The sequence below is a fragment of the Cynocephalus volans genome, chromosome 7 (genome assembly GCF_027409185.1).
Source record: "Cynocephalus volans isolate mCynVol1 chromosome 7, mCynVol1.pri, whole genome shotgun sequence".
Classification (NCBI taxonomy): Eukaryota; Metazoa; Chordata; class Mammalia; order Dermoptera; family Cynocephalidae; genus Cynocephalus; species Cynocephalus volans.
The window spans coordinates 119,530,783-119,548,702 of NC_084466.1; positions in this window are offsets into that span (position 1 = coordinate 119,530,783).

Sequence of the window (17,920 nt, forward strand, 5' to 3'; positions counted from 1 at the left end):
AGACCCTGCACCAGGATGCTGGCCTGAGGGCTGTCTTTAGAAATATTAAATGTTAACATATCTAAATCTACCATCATACAGATCTTTCCTCATTAGTGTCTTCAAGAAGGTGTGACAGGAAAGATCACAAAAGAGTTGGGTGGCACATAGCACAGTCGCCTCAACTCCCCTTTTTGGCTAATGAACAGCATCCTTCTGAAGGGGAGAAAAACACAAATAATTTCTTTTCTCAACCTTCATAAATTCTTAGCTGGGACACCTCTCTAACAAAACAGATTTCTAACAAGAGAAAAGAAGAATTTTTAATTTTAATGCATGCTTTAACCATAAGGCAGGCGAGGCTCAGTTCAAAAGTCTCTCTCTCTCATGCCAGTGGCTTGGAACTCTGTCTTAGTATTAACAAACAGCCATAGCTCTTAGAAGTGACACTACACACACACACACACAGGAGTTTTGGGCTTGCAAAAGGCAGGAAAATGGGGCAAAATACGTTACATGAGAAGAGTAAAGTTTGCTCACAGATTTTCCTAGACCAGCTGGCACCAGACTCTGAGCTGATAAGAGCTCAGCCTTATGAGAATAATATGTGTGCTGAGCCGTGTTCTTTTTAGCCCATCTAAGTTAGGATGCTAGACTGCAGTTGCAACGCTCTGAACTCCCTTTGGTGGACAACTCCTCCTGAAGTCCCATGTGCTTGGGAGAAATCTGAAAAATACCCATATGCTTTGAGACATCAGGCTATGCATTATCTTACACCTAGCGTTGGCGAGGAAATTCTCTCTAAAATGTATACAGATGCTTCCAGGTGAATTAAAACTTTATTTGAAAAAATAAACTGAGAATCATTGGATTGAGAATCATCAGTCTAGACAAAGCCTCTTATTTAACCCTTGAAGAACTGAGGCTCATGTACATCAATGGTCTTATTAACATCACCCGGTTAGTATGTCAGTTACAGAACTTATCCTGGAATCTGGTTCAACTAGGAACCTGTTCAGCGAGAATACATTTCCTTGTCCAGTTTCCATTGTTTTTTCGTACTAATAAACTTATACACATTTGGTCAGCTGTTTTTTTCCTTCTGAAGGCTGCTTTATCCTGTGTGTCATGGGTCTCTATATCTAAAGGACATATATTGAAACTAACGCAATGTTGCCCCTGATTGCCCATTTCTAGAAGGGCAGGTGAGGCCCTCTGGGGGGCACCACTAAGGATGCCTGAGGGAGATTCTGGATGAACTGGGACTAAGGATGTTTGCTAAACGAGAGACTAAAGGTAGCACCTAATCTTACCTGCTAAGCAACTGAATTAGGAACTCGACACAAGGCTTTTCTACGTCCAAAGGAACCGTTGTAGCTCAAGGGAATTTCTTGAACCTTCCAACATGTTTGGACAAATGCGTATGCTGGGAGAGTATGGTGCTACTGTACAACATTTTATAGTGGTAGGTGTAGAGGCTCTTTAAACACATATATATGCACCAGCACAGGTACCTGATCAGCCAACTCATACACAGGAAAAGGGTATAATCAAGCTCCATACCTCTCTCTCTCTGATTCTAGTCTGTCCGCAGGTGGTCCCTGGAAAAGTAAGGGGCTAGATCTCACCTACAAGGCAGTCAATAACTGACGACCTTCACAGATGCAACTGACAAGACACCTAAAACAAACTCATTCTTGATAAGACAGTAAAGATGCATAGCACATTCTGGGGCCCCTATCGCATAAAACGTCTGGTTTCCAGAGTACCAATTTTGTAGTCAGCTGGCAATTTCATAGTCAACCATTCCCTCTCATTGGCTTTTGCATAATTACCATGACTTGATATATAAGAACTGTTTGGTGGTCCTGGGACTGAGCCTTCCCCCTAGGGTGTGCAGCCAGCACTATTGCACACTGCAGGAGTGGCCACAGAGCCCCTCCCGGGCTACGCCTGCTCTCAGAGTAGACAGTCCTGGGAATATTCTCTGAGTAGAGGAATTAACAGGACTATGATTCTGTCAACATTTCATGTTAAAGAAGAAGAGTTAGTCCAAGAAATTTTTTATGAACCTCAGAAAGAGGTAAATATCCCTTTCTCTGTGTTTGGAAAGCAATCACTGGGTACTGCTTTTGTTGAAATCAGACTAAGTGCTGATGAATCTGTCTCTCCGGCTAGATGGCAAGTCACTTGAGAAGAGTCTCAACAGAGAACAGGGCATGTTACTAATGATCACGCAAAGTCTTCTGATTTTTCAAATGGATATGGAACTCACTGCAACAAAGACAGCGTTGGGTGTACCAACAATGTGCTCGGACCACCACTTCCTTAAACATCTATGGGCTCCCAGATCCATGGGAAGGATATAGGTACTGCAACTTGTTTTTTTCGCCCAATTTAGGATCCTAAATTGCAATTACAACTAGAAAATACCCTCTCCTCTTCTCATTCCCTTATAGACATGGACTCTCCAAGTCCCAGGATATTTCAGACAAATCTAAAAACAATTTGTGCCCAAGAAAACTGAGGATATTTCCCATAGACAATACAGATGTATGTATTATCTTGAGCCTAGTTCAATTGTGTAAATGTTCTCAAAGAGTTACATAGACAATTCCAGGTGAATGAATGCTTGAAATGTAAAATGAGACCATGAAAATGCAGTTAGAACTGGAATACATAGGAGTCAGCTAGGAAAGGAAATCATGGTGGGCCAAAGATAGCTGTCAAGAAAATTACTGGGCCTTTCAGAGCAGTGAAAATTACTGGGCCTTTCAGAGAAGAGAAGTTCTTGGTAGCTGAGTATTTTCTCTGTGGATGTGATTGGCACATGTTTGCAAACATGAGTAGTCTCAGAGAAAAACACCAGACACTGTCTGTAGTGATCAATACCATTTGATCTACATTCCTTTCTGGAACTGTGTGGATTATTAAGATGCACATGGGAAAACCAAGACACAGAACAATGAAGATTCTGAATGACAGCCTCATAGAAAGATGCACAGTGACTGGGAATGAGTCTATGATCCATAGCATTTAGACCTGAAAGGGACACAAGAATCATCTGGGAAAGTATCTCTCCAAATTTAATGTACCAGCAAATCTCCTGGACATGTTGAAAGGCAGATTCTAATTCAGTAGGTCTGTGGAATGGCCTGAGATTCTGCATTTCTAAATATGAAGTGATGATGATGCTGGTCCACAGACCATACTCTGAGTAGCAGAGATCTAGCTCAGTGGTTTTAAAAAAGGTACAAAAATCACTTTGGGATATCTTTTTTAAAAAACTACTCCTCATAATGATGCCTGGGCCTCACTTCCAGAGATTCTAATTTATTCGACTGGAGATTGGCTCAGGCATCAGTATTTTTTGGAGATTCCCAGGGAACTTTCTAGTTTGCAGCTAGAGTTTGGGGCCAACCTTATTATAAAACTCATGAGGCAACCGAGAGTTTAAGTGAAATCAAGTTCATTTAGTTAGTCAATCAAACACAGAACTGGTCCTAGAATCCTGATAGTAGACTCATAATGCAGAGCTGAAGTTTCATTTCTGTAAGTAGGAATCTGCCCATTAGAAATGAGTTTCACTTTCTAGTTTCCATTGCTTATTTTCTATTTGTAATCACACATATAAACATACACACACACGCACACACTCTTATATGCTGTGATGGCTGTTTCTTCTCCTTAATGCTGCTCTGCCCTATGTGGTTCATGTGTCTGTTTATGCCAAGGACACACTGGGCAAGATTCTGCATGGCTAATCAGATGAGCCAAATCCCCACAGAACCAGGACGGCTGCCAAATCCATAGTGACCACGTGATAAATGCTTCCTCTGTTTCTCTGACACTCTATTACCAAGCAATAATTCTGTCCATGAAAATTCTAGAATCATACTGGTATCAGTGTAAGCAGGTCTTCTAATGTTCATTTCAGTGTTTGCTTATGTTTCTATCCCTCTCTTTCAGAGCTGGGTTAGGGCTAGTGCCTTGAAGAAAATATCGGCACTTGCAAACTGAATCGGCCTGCAAGGAGCCCACCATCTGATACAAAGAGCTGAGAGAAAGTGATCCCCTTTCCAACATCTCTCCTCCCCCGGCACAGGTTTATCCCTGCTAGGGAGGGGATGGATGCCTGCTGCCCAAGAGAGGCTGCCAGGCTCTGTGCTTAGGGTATACAGGGCTCCCTGACCTGAGCCCAAAGGTGGGGGAATATCAAGATTGCCCGGGCCTGAAGCTCAGAAGAGAACACCCTTATCTCAGCTGCTGCACAGTCAGACGTGACATGAGGCCCCTCCCTCTCAGTGCCCACTGGAAAAACCTGAAATGGGGAAGGGCTCAGCTCATGGTCAGCACAGACTGCCCACACGGATGGACTTGTCCCACACTGTGAAAGCAACACTCACAACTACTGAATGCTCTTAAATGAGACATGCTTTCCTTGCAATGTCCTGTTCCATCTCTTATTCCTATCCCGATTTTACAGGTAGCTTAGACATATGAACCAACTAGCCCAGGACCACACATCACATAAACAGCAAAGCCCAGTCATGACCCCAGGCAGTCTGCCACCAGGTGGCCACTGATCAACACTATCTTTTGTGCACAAAGGCAAGTGAAAGGAGAATGTCTTAGTAGCTCTCGCTTTGTCCAAGTTGGGAAGGAGGGAAGGAAAACAAGGGAAAATGTCCCCTTGGACCCATAGACAGAATGAGGTTTGTTGTTCTGTCATGGAGCTTTACCATCTTGTACTCAGAGCACACAGCTCTAAAATAGGTGAGGTGGTGTACGTGTGTGAGGGAGTTCCCACCATCAGGTGGTCATGTCACCCACACGTCTAGGAGTTTCTTTCTAATGGCCTGGCTTTGTTCATCCCCAGATGTTTGCCTAACAGCCTCTCTTCCCTGCAGGCAGACGTGGGCTTCCACAGCAGGACTGCCTGGGCCTAGTTCCCTTTTCTTTCTTACCCTGGCTGGTTCCACCCTTCATTCCTGTGCTCTTATTATCCTTAAGGAATCTTACTACCTACCTCTATCCATAGAGTATACTTAGGGAATGGGATTGGCATTCTCTTTATTTAGGTAATCTTGAGATTTGGTGGCTTTGGGGAAGAACACATGGATTTAAACAATATCCTGTGCTGATGAGATGTCAAGAGAGCCAGCACAGGCTTCTAGGAACTTCTCTCTTGGTAACGGCCCAGTGTGGTTTATCTCAAGATGCCTAAAATCCACCCTGAATGAGATGTGGAAAGAGGTTTTTAATTTCCACAAAGGGCGATTTTTTACTATACCTCTTCTCAAGCCTACCCTTTTCCTAAGAGATACTGCATACATGATCTGTGAATGTGCAGAAGGCTGTCTGATGTTCCTTTTCTGGGTAATCCGCCTTGTCTGTAATCTTTGGCCTTACAAAGGCCAGGACACCCCTCTGTCTGCTGGAATGGTAATACGGTAGTTCCCTGACAAGAAAGTGAAGAGCAGTCGCGCCATCTGGGAGTTGGCCTGCTGTTCTGTGGCACACAAACAATTTTGCAGAACATCAACATCACACAGTGCCATCCTGTGTTCAGGATGGATCAAGACCAAATACAAGGCCACTCTGTAATCGTGTCTGAGCACAGACAAAAATATGAATACTGTCCAATTGGGTCCCAAAATAAACAAACAGCCCCTTTGCTTGGCTCCTGTGAGTGACTGCTGCTTCTTTACAAATTACACCTTTAGTCTCCGTCTAGTCTTCCCCCTTTCCAGATACAATTCAAGATATGCAATCATAGAATCATTCCTGCTTCCTGGCAGCATCCAATCCCAAGCAAAGCCCTCCTTCTTAAACCCTCCCCATAATCACCTAGCACAAGCTCAAATCTGATAAATCCTTTCCATCGCCCTCTTACTGAGACACCCCACCGTTCCCCATGGTGTATGTTCTCTTTCACTGCAATGAGGGATGGACCCATCTTGCTCAACTACAGGTGTATTCCTGGTGGTCTTTGGCTGAAAGGGATTGTCACTGAGGATGCCCAGCTCGAGCTGTAGTCACTCTATCATCCATCACCAATTACAGTGAAGCAAGACCAGCCAGTGGTTCAAGACAAAGTGAGCCACTTATCTCCATCAGAAAGAACACTGGATCAGGCAAAGGAATATCAAATATCTAAACTATATGAGCGTTTTGGCCCACAGGGATTAAAAGCTCGTAGAAAATATTTCTGATAAGTCTCTTTTTCTTAGTGTCTTAGCAATTCTCCCTCTTTATAATTAAAGAACTAAAGTATTGTCTACTTCAACAAAAGTAAATAGTCTGAATTGGAACAGATGATGCTATGTGAGATTTGGGAAAGTATATACAATTTTAATTTCTTCTTGTCTTCTCTATTAGTTATGGTAATGCAAACTGTTATCATACAAAAAACCTGCAATATCACTTGGCAAGCAACATAGAGATTTACTTCTCATTTTCCTGATTGGCAAGTGGCTGTCTTTCATCCAGTGATCCAGGGACTAAGACTCCCTCCATCTTTTGACTCTACCATATTTAATATGTTTCTTCCAGGTGTTCACACAAAAGAAGATCGACCGTGGAAGACCATGCATGGGCGTTTCACGGCCTACGCCTGGAAATGGCACACACGATGTTTGCCCATTTTCCATTAGCCACAACTCAGGTATATGACCACATCTTAACACAAGGGATTTTGGCAAAGATAGTCTAGTTAAGGACCCAGGAGAAGGAAGAAACAGCACAGCTGGGCTACAGTTTCACCAGATAATTATGAATAGACAACAATGAAGTTAATAACCCTGCCATGGAACACTCACTGAAAGGGAAATTGTTCTATGTCCTTTAGCTTATCTCGCTGCACTACTCCCTGCATAACCAAGATAAAGACACTTACAGGATGACTCTGTAACACCTGACAAGAGGATATCAGAGTTTTCCAAATGGTCCTTTTCTCCTGCTAGTCGTGTGGAGAGTTACACCAGCCTGGATCTCACAGAAAGTCATTAAACATGTCAATAGGATTTGACTGAAACTCTGCTGGTTTTGGCTTCGTATAGGTGGTCTAAAAAATATTAGGAAGAGCAGGAACATGAGAACAATTCAGAAGAATTATGTGAACTTTGATTCGATTTTATCTTATTTTTTGGCAGCTGACTGATATGGGGATCCGAACCCTTGGCCTACGTGTTATAACTCCACACTCTAACCACCTGAGCTCACCAGCCAGCCCTTGATTTTGACTTTAACAGCCACACATCATAGAGTACTAGAGACCCCAGTGGCCCCATCACATTCTCTGACTACGTGCACACGTTCCTCTACTGACCAGTTCAAACACCATTGTCTGAACCCCTGATGGTGAACAGTAATGATCATCAAATTGTCAGTACATTTGAGTAGGCTCCACTATGGTCTCGCTTGGCAGTAATACAAATGCTGCCAGAGGATGTAAACAACATGCACTTATCCTTACACGCCACTGCCTCAAACCCCAGAGGGAACCATTCTGCCTACAGCAACCCCACAGAGGAAGACCTAGCCAACTGCAGCCTCACCTGCAACCTTATTCTTCCACAGATTGTCAGTGGCTCTCTACGGGGTTCCTTTGGGCATCAACCACTGACCCTGGTCCTAGGAGCTTCCATTGCAGATGTCCATGGAACCACCTGGCTGGGAAGGTGTGACAGTAACCAGTTTGACAAAAGAGTCTGAATTGTTCCACAGAAATATAGATCCCTGTTCTCCACTGGTCTTTCCACAACATCTGAATGTCATCAGAAGATCCCGTTATCCTCTATCTCCTAGGCCACATTGACCCCAACAGTAAACGTGCATATCAAAACTGCTTCTCACAAACATCGTGTTAGCTGCCAAAACTGAGCACATATTCATAATCAAAGCAGAAACAGTTCTCCCTCTCTCCAAGTTTCATTTTCACCAAGATGGAACACAGCCAATTTCACTGGGCCTGAAAGGAATGAAAAATTGCCTGGGGATACCTCTTCTGTATAAGCATATGCTTTTCTGAAAAGCCCTAGAACTCTGCGGACAAATGCCAGAGGAGCCTCCCAGCCTGGACCAAACCACAACAGAGCACCTGCTGCCTCAAAGCACCATGAGGTAAAGGCTTTCTCTGCTTTCCCAACCTTATTTCTGTGCACTTTGAAATTCCAAACCTGTCCTTATGGACCATTTCCTTCTCCTAGGGGAGCTGTCTCACTCACGGTTCTGTCTCTGATAGGCACCCTCAAGCAGGTAATGGAGGAGAGTGTACTAGAGGGGCTATTTAAGAGGCTGTGCGCTAAGTTCAGGAAAATCAACAGCAGATGATACTAAATAGGAGCTGGGGGAGGGCTAACAATGGTGGTAACATGACACCCCTAGGCCTACCGGGGCAAGAGGAGAGAGTGGTCCCCAGACCTGCAGAGACCTCTACCTGTGGCTGTAGGGGAGGGGCTTCTCTAAAGGTTTTTGGTGAAAAGCTCAACCACTGCCAAGTGAGCATGGTGGGAGCTTAGGCATTAACACCACCAGCTTCACCTCCTCCTGCACTCTGATTTCTGACTGTTGCCTTCCGGTGGGCTAAACCCAAAAGAAAGTGAAAACTCAGAGAGGTCCAGGTAATGAAGTCCATAAACTCAGCTTCCCCGAGCACAGAGCATAGTGAAGAAGGCAGGAAAGTTGATCCAAATAAGCAAGATGAAAATATATGCACAGAGGTGAGTTTTCTAACTGTCTTCTTACTGAGTTTGCTTTATAAGAGCAGCAGTGCTCTTAAGCGAAGGAAGAAGAAAGGGATCTTAATTCCAAAGGAGATGTCATTTCAGTAGCACTTTCTAATGCAGTGAGAATTATCCAAAGGGTACTTATTGAGTGTTCACGACAGAGGCTTGCGCCTAGAGGGGAGGCTGACATGGGGAGCAGTCAGGGAAAGAGCATTTAGATATTTTCAGGCTTTAAAATGGGAAGGAGAAGAAGCTATGTTCTAAAAGTCTTTTTTTCTGTTCTTACTGATACCAAGTCAAAGTTTTGGGATTACTGTGAAACTGAAATGGTGACTACTAAAAAATTTGCTTTTCACCGAATCAACTGTTCTCAAAGTGTGGTACCCTGACCCGCAGCATCAGCATCATCCGAAAACGTGTTAGCAATGCACATGCACAGGCCCCACCTTAGACCTGCCTACTCAGAAACATCAGAGTGGGGCCCATCCATCTGTGTGTTGTAAGTCTTCCAGGTGATCACGTTGCATGCTAATGTTTGAAAAACCACTATACTAGATGTTAGAAGATGGGAAATCTTATTGCGGTTTTGAAGTGTTGGTTCTAAAATATAGGTATTCCTTTCTGTGCTGGTTTGGTTAGAACTGGTGAAATACAGAAAATATTTTCTACTGAAAAGCATTCTGACATGATACAGTTCTCCCACTGGATGTCCCATTGAGTGGGAGAGGAAGAGTTTTCAGTAAAAGGGGCCCCGCTTCTAGGATCTCTCCTCCAGTAAACACCTATACCTGTCTTGAGAAGAAATTGTAAGTGAGGGATTGCAAAGGAGTTTGCCACAAGAGTATCCAGTCTCTCTTTTTAATGTAATGGGCCCGTGGCCATACAATGATGTGAGCTTTGTCCACAGCTGTGGAGCTGACAGAAAGCAGGCTCACCCTCTCCCCAGCCTTGGCAGCTAGGCTACCCGAGAGGTTTTGCAATGGCCTGTGCCTGTGTTTCTAGAGTCCCCTGGTCGGGGTGGCCTAACGGGGCTCTGGACTATTCCAGAATGAAGAAAACCCATGTCGAGATACTCCTGATCCCAGTGATACAGAGACAGAGGAGCAGGGTGAGCTCTTCTTTCCATTTATGCGCGTTGATCAAAAATACAAGCAGCTGAAGGGAAGAGGATCTACACACAGGGAAGGCTACTTGTGGTTACAATTGCCCACCTGCCATATGCACAGAGGGGTTAAGTCACCACACACATACACATACTCGTAATTGGATAATAATACGTACACTGCTAATGACAGTACTCTCTGTGTGCTTACTAGGTAACAGGACTTTAGGTTCTTAGCATTCCTCTTTTAGAGAGTAAGGACACCTCTCTGATGGCATTCTACCTCATAGTCTTCCCAGGACCAAGAGGAAAGAAAAGATGACGCATGTTGATGAACAACTACCTATAAGAAAGAACCATAATTCACTTCTGGCTGGTTGGCAGGGCAGCCCTGTAAGGCTGTTCCAAGTGTGCGCTGGAAGTTTTGCAATCTTGGTGAGGGCTCAAATATGGAATATCACCTATCGATGCACCTATCAAAGCAGGTCACCCTGGCCCTGATTAGATCACTCAGAAGGAGGGACTCTTTCTACTGATGGCTGGATCAGCAGCTGAGGTGCCTGAGATTATGCTACAAAGTTAGAAAGCCTGGAATGGATCATCCACAAATATTCTAGCAGCTCTAGAGCAATGGCAGTCTGTGCGGATGATTTTCCCCGGGCAGTGTCTGCTCTCATCATACCACGGACTGCAGTAGGCAAAGTGGAGCATTTGGGTCAGAAGCTCTTCCTGATTCCATCTCCTTTAGAAGTGGAGGCTATTTTCAGTGAGGAATACTGATTTTATTCACTCCTGATCTCACCCCATGTTCACAACCATCACATTCAAACCCGCACCCACATCCACACAGGCACGTGCACAAGTTTCATTAGACAATATTTCCGGACCACGGTTGGGTGGTAAAAAGAAAGGTTTCTGGAGCTCCTGACCTCAGCAGTCAACCAAGCAGTCCTGCCGTAAAGCAAGAACAAACTCAGTGTCAGGATGGCATCTTCCATAGACTCAGGCCTGCGGAGGATGGCTTGGGAGTGCATGCAGGGATGCACTCAAGAAAAATCCAAGATCTATGGGGAGTTTATGAGGTGGAGATGTTGACGGAAATGGGAGGACTCTATGGAGCCAGGAGCTGTATTCTCAGAGGCAATAAATAGTAAGATACTCTGTAAGCCTGAGTATCCTCTACCTCACTTGACAGTTATTCACCTTTTGCGAATTTTCCCTTTCCCTTTATTTTCAAAAGGGAATGTTCTATAGTCTTTTTTGTGATGAGGTTATGGTTAAATATTTTGAGTCAGGATGATGGGAATTATATGAAACTTGCTTTCTGCTATACATTGTCAAATATAGCATCAAATGAAATTTATAAAGGTCCCCTCCGGAGTCTTTCTTGGGACTAAAGGGTAGAAAACATGTCAGGTATAAAATGTAAGACAATTAGTTGAGAACGCAGAGGCAAATATACTTACATAGGATGTGAGGGCCACTTTTTTTTCACTATTAGAGACAAATTTCTTTTGGCCCCCTTATGTTCTTAGAGGAAGACTAGAACTTCAGCTGCACTTTATAAAACAGTAAAATATTGGAAAGAAAACTTCTGGTCCCCTTCAAACTTACTATTCTGTCTTCTCCATGCGTAGCTGAGTGATCACTTCACTTTTTGAGATTTAGAGTAACTGCCCGCCACTAGGCTGCAACATTACGTGACATTAGGTTCAGTGAATTACAAAAGTGAGACTTGCCACTTCCTCACATAGACACATCTAGCCCCATGCAATGTTCACTCATCCCCCTACTTCTGTCCCCATGCAGTAAGTCTGCCATTGCGAGGTGGTTCCACCCATTTTTCAACCTCTCTGTTTGGGATTGGCTCAGTAAATTCATAGAGGTGAAGGAGGTAGGATGTCCTACCACATTTTCCAACCTAGCTCAAGCATTCATGAAATTCATCATTTGAAACCATATTTGGCTGTCATATTTCACTCAGAACCCTGTCTGGGAGGAGAGAAAACCAAAATGTGTTTACGTGTTGGGAATAAGGGAAAGATGAGTAAGGAATTCACCCTTCTGTGAACCCTCTGTTCCACATTTGTTCAGACAGCATTAGTGGTGTATTACAAAGCTGGGAGGGAGCAGGAGAGAAGGGTTTTGCAGTGTTGAAGGTGGTGCTGAAATTATTTTGACATTAGCAGAAAAAATCTCTTTTGAGTTGACTTGTAGACTTCCAATACCTACCTGCTGGCACCATGAAGGGTTCAGCATTTCCTCCGGGTATTTGTGTCAACCTGAGATCTGTCCTAATGGCATAAGCACAGGAGCCAGAGAGGCAAGAGCTAACAGAGGCAGGGACATTGGGATGGAGAATATTTGACTATTTAAAGTGCTGGCTTCATTTCCAGTAGACTGAATACTACTAAAAATAGAAATAATTGCTGTCTTCTTTTACTGTGAGGAATCTGATGGAAATCTCACTGAAGATAGCCTGGCTCAGTTGAGATGTCACTTTACATGGAAGTTGTTAATTGAAATCACTGCAACGCCTGATTTAGAAAACAGGGTCTTGGATGAGATTGTCCCTAGACAACAAGTACAGTGTGGGAATACACAACCTGCTGGCCTGTAAGAAGCACCAGAAAGGCCAGAATGAGAAAGCTTGGAGAGCTTGAAAGAAGCCGAAGACTTAATCCAGTGAGATCATGACAACCAATCAGACATGAGAAGTCTGGTGACCTGGGGCAACTATGCCTGGGTGTGCTACCACCTGGGAAGACTGGCAAGACCAGACTTAACTGGGCAAGGTGGAGAGCACTTGCGAGACGTTGGCAAGTCACTTCTGCTATTGAATAGAGTGTCCTGAGATGGACCATGAGGAAGGATGGGCTTTGCTGAAGTGGGGTAAAAGGAATTGCGAACAGGCCAAGGACTGCTTTGAAAAGGCTCTGGAAGCAGACCCTAAAAATGCTGAATTCAGCACTGGGTATGCAATTACTGCTTATCGACTGGATGGTTTTAACACGTCAACTCTGCACCTTCTAAGACAGGCCGGCAGGCTAAATCCAGAAGATGCCTATATTGAGGTTCTCCTTGCACTGAAGCCTCAGGAAGTAGGACAAGAAGCTGAAGGAGAGGAGTTCATTAAAGAAGCTCTGACCGTCAAGTCCTCAGAGACTTATGTCTTTCAATATGCATCCACGTTTTACTGAAGAAAAGGCTCTCTAGATACAGCTCTTCAGTTTTTAAATATGGCCTTGTGGGCAACACCCACCTCTACTTTTGTGCATCACCAGATGGGGCTTTGCTACAAGGACAAGATGATCCAAATAAAGAAAGCTGCAAACAGGTAGTCTAGAGGGCAGGATAGAGAAGAAGTGGACAGATTGGTTCGATTAGCTATAAATGAATTTCAAAATACTTTGAAACTAAAAGCCTCATCTGAATCGGCTGATGCTGACCTCGCTGAACTGTATGCACAAAAAGGCCACCACAGAGACGCTGAGGACACTTTTCAGAAATTGTTATGCATGAAGATCACTGAGGATCACCTGCAACAAGTGATTCATTACTGATACGGCCGTTTCCAACAATTTCACATAAAGTCTGAAGATACAGCAATCACCTTTTACTTAAAAGATCTAAAAATAGAAAAAATGCCCTATTACAGGGAGAAACTTCTCAATGCTTTAGAAAAATTGGCTATAAGACGTGTTCACTGGAATGTACGTGTTGTGGAAAGTCTCAGCCTCCTTGGGCTTGTCCACAAATTGAAAGGCGAAGTGAGTGAAGCCTTCACGTGCTATGAGAGAGCTCTGAGGCTGGCTGCTGACCTCAACTCTATGTTTTGAAACAGAGGTCACCGTTACTCATTTAACATATTCATAACTAAATAGGACATCAATCTTTCCCAATTGCTGCCTTGAAAAATCTGTAACATGGGGAAATACACAATAGTTTGACACAACACATACTCTGCTGCCTGACTGACTCCCCTCTTTCTTTCCCCTTCTATCCATGTGTCTGTGACAGGAGCATCCTTTCTTCAAAAACACATTCCTGCACTCATAGGCCAAGGTTGATTAATGCTGTTTGGGGCATCTCTCATCTGCTAGACCAACAAGAATTGTTTTCCTTCTGATTTTGCGAATGAAATGAACGGCTTCCATTCTCGGTCTAGATGTCCCAAGCAGAAGAGACAAACAAAGAAGGTTTCTTGTTCATGTGCCCAGCGGCACTGACCTGCTACAAGATCTAAGAGCAAAGCAAATGAGCAAAGATGTGCGTTAGAAAGAAGACTGAGATTTCAGAGGTTTATTACAGCATTCCAGCCCAAGTTTCCATTTCCCAAGGCCATTCTGCAGCCAAGACGGGCTGGTCAGTGAGTCAAGCCAATGACCTCCTTATAATAAATCCAACCTTTTGTTTGCATTTGTTCATCTTCTGGCAATCTCAAGAGATCTGTGTGCTCCAAACACATTGCTGGACATTAATTCACACCTCAGGAAACTTAAAATGTGTTGGGGAAAGGGAAAGTAAGAGAAAAATTCTGGTTGGGATAAACAAGGTGAAAATGACATAAATACTCTAATGAAGTTTTTAAGTCCTTACTGGGTGGTGTGTGATATAATCCCCTTTTTCTCCCTACCCCAAAATATTCAGTAACATCTGCTAAGATGACAAATTCTTTGAGTGTATTTCATTGGAGATGTAAATAAAAAGAGATGTATCTTTTATGTTTGGGTGGAAATTGAAAAATGCAGAACAATTTATGCAGCACTAGATGGCCTAAAGCAGAGGAAACTGTGGGAATATAAACCTAGTGGATTAGTCTGTTTCTGTTGCTTCTAACAAAATACTTGGAAGTGGGTGATGTATAAGAAAACAAAATGTATTGCTGACACTTTCAGAGGCTGGGACGTCCAAAGTCTGTCTCGTGGTGGTGACAGCAACCCAGGAATCTCACATTGGAAGATGGTGGAAGTAGAAAGAGCAACAGACTGTCCTCCTGTTTCAAAGCCCTCAGAACCATGCCCCTTGTCATCATTTTTAATCCATTCACGACTGCACGGTCCTACAATCCAATCAGCTTTTCAAGGCTCCACCTTTCAATTACCATAATAGGATTCCCCACCCTCTACACAGTCACAGTGGTGGCTAAGTTTCTCATACATAAAACTTGGAGGACACAATTCAAGTGTCAGGGAGTTTGTGGGGGTCATAATCCAATCTACTACAACTACCAAGAATGTTTTAAGATACTGGAGAACAATTTACTCCTACAGGCCATGGAATTGGAAGGTTGCCTTCTGTTACCTTGATCCCTGAAAATTAGGATTGACCAATGCCAGGGGATTGTGCTCAGGGACTGGATGGGACATTCAGATGACACTTAGGGAACACACAAGTCACAACCTTTTCAGTTATGTTGATACTAAACAAAAAAACAGATTCATCAAATTTAACCAGAGGAAACTACTGAAATGGGAATACTTATATTGTCTTTTCCCTGTAAATGGGGAGCAATAATCAGCCACAATGTATATTGATAAAATAAAATTTTTAAAAAAAAACACTGACAATTACCTTTCTAATAAAACAGACAGTAACTAAGAGTTCCTTTGTGATCGAATAAATTGAAGAGAGTATATAATATGTATTTAGCAGATACCTGAAGTGTTAAATGCTAAATTATAAATTATGAAGAGAAATATCTATAGACCTGAGTTTTATGACAAACTTAAAAGACTAAGGGAATTCAAAGATTCAGGAAAGTGTAAATGGATTGATGGCTTCAGTTAAGCCTTTGTTTTTTATGGTCCTAGCATGAAAGCATCCTGTACATCTCTCATGATCACTACGATGCTTTCATTGAACTGTGATTACTGAAACACGTACAGTAGCGACTTCTGCAGGACATGCTAGTGGAAAAGATGCCTGAGAAGACAGAGAAGCCCAACTGTGGAATGTAGCACCACCTACAGTTGAATTTGTTGCTAACGAGAAACCAGTTTTCCAATATGCAACCAGGTCACTACGTCCTATTCTACAGTCTTTAGCAAGCTGATAAAAAAATTTGAGACTACGAGTGATTGATAGGGAACTCTTTGTGGATGCACATTCCTTAATAAGTTGTCATGGGATATTGAAGACAATTCAGCAGAAATAGCTCAGCATCTGTCCATGCTCTTATTATCAACACCAAAAATACTCAAAATCACATTCTTTATCCATGCCATCCTATAGATCAAGAAGAGATTGAGTTTATTGCCCACGATGTAGGGAGAGTAACAAAAGAATAAAGATTCTGAATGTGAAACTCCAAGAAAGGGAAGCAGATCCAGGGATTGAGTCCCAAATCACTCCGCCAGAGGATTTCAGACATGCAATAGACACCAGGGATGGTTCTCAGTCCAGACATACTGCAAAAGCACCTGAGATGTCTTTTCATTATTGAGATCAGGGGCCCATTCCTAGAGATATATTAGTTGCTCTTGCATAAGGCCCACTTAGCATTATTTTTAAAATGTCCCTAGATGATTTTTATGTGCAGTGAGGATTATCTATTCCAAATCACTGAGATTTGAGATGAAGTTGAAATGTGATCAGAATGTGGAGGTCCATGCTGGAGCAATAGAGGGTGCTCTATTCCAAACCATAGCACCTTGCTTTTTCCTCCCGCCAAAGTGATCAGGGGTTACAAGACTTTCTTGGGATTTGGTCTCTTTTCTTCTTTCCTAAACCAGGTTGACTTGTTTATTTCTGTCAAGCTGAAACCATAAGTAAGGAGCAGAATCTCCATGACTTAATCAGGATTAGGTATTTATATTTTATAGTCAATTCCTTCTCTATGCAGGAAGCTAACTGAAATTAGACCTACCTCTCTCAATTCTCCCATTTTTATGCAGTCATCCAGAATCCAGACACCAACCTCCAAGACTGGCAACAATGGGCTAATGCTCTTTTAAGGCTATGAGGCAGATCTGGCTCCAAATGCTGGCCAGACATTGGGTTTCAGTAGCAGTAGAAATACCTATGGTTTCAGCGCCACAGTCATTGGTAATCTAGTTTTCTACCACTCGGTACTTACCAGGAAACCCCATAAAACACCTCAGTCGTGGTCTTTGCCTCTTGACCCTTGTCAATACAGCAGTGGACAAAAGGTAACTCCACAACTTTTCATCTCTTATCTCTAATTCCCTATTTCTCTCAGACTAAATGCTTGATATTCTTCTAAGTTTGTGAGTAAGCTTTCTCTCTATTTTACTTATTTTCAGGACACACAGCAAAACATGGTAAATAATGATATACAAATATATATATACAATTTCCAGATTTAGCTTTCCAGACAAGCAAGTCTGATTACCTCCTCCCAATAGGGGCTTTCCCATGATTAAATTGACTGTGGCTGGGGGTAAGTTTGCATTGTGTAAGATGCTGAAGAATCATCACCACATGTACCAGGAGACTGAGGCTATTTGCAGCAAAACGTGCAGAGAAGTAGAAACTCAGTAGGCACCAGTAATAAGAACCAAACCTACACTCACGAGCCCAGCACAGCTTTACATTTAATCTCTTACTGCAAACACAGAACATTGCATGAGCCAGGTTAAGGGAGGCTTAACCAAGCTGACATGGCACCAAGAAGAATGAGCATAGCTAGGATAATCTTGCACAGCTACAAGAATCATTTCTGATGAAACAGAACACCTTAGATGGCTAGAATAGAGACTGTTGAAAATTAAAAAGATGTTTTTTTCATTAGGCCTAACATGTTTCATTTTGAAAACTCAAGATGCTACCGCATACATTTTCTCTGTTCCTATGAATAGGGAAGAGGTTAAAGGTGCTTTCTGCCATTGCCCATTCTCCAGAAGGGTATGCAAAGGCATAGAATAATTAGGAAGACATGACCTCGCAGTGAATGGCAGCAAATTTAGGTTAAGAATCCCATTCGGAGACTTCAAAATTTTATACCATAAAATGAACAATCCCTGCGGAGAGGAGGCTATGAAATTTGCAAGTTCACATAGTCAGTTTTTACAGGTCACCCTACTCTAGGTTCAGGGGACTCTATACTAACTAGCATCTCCTAGCTCCCAAGTTTCTACAAGGCCAGAAA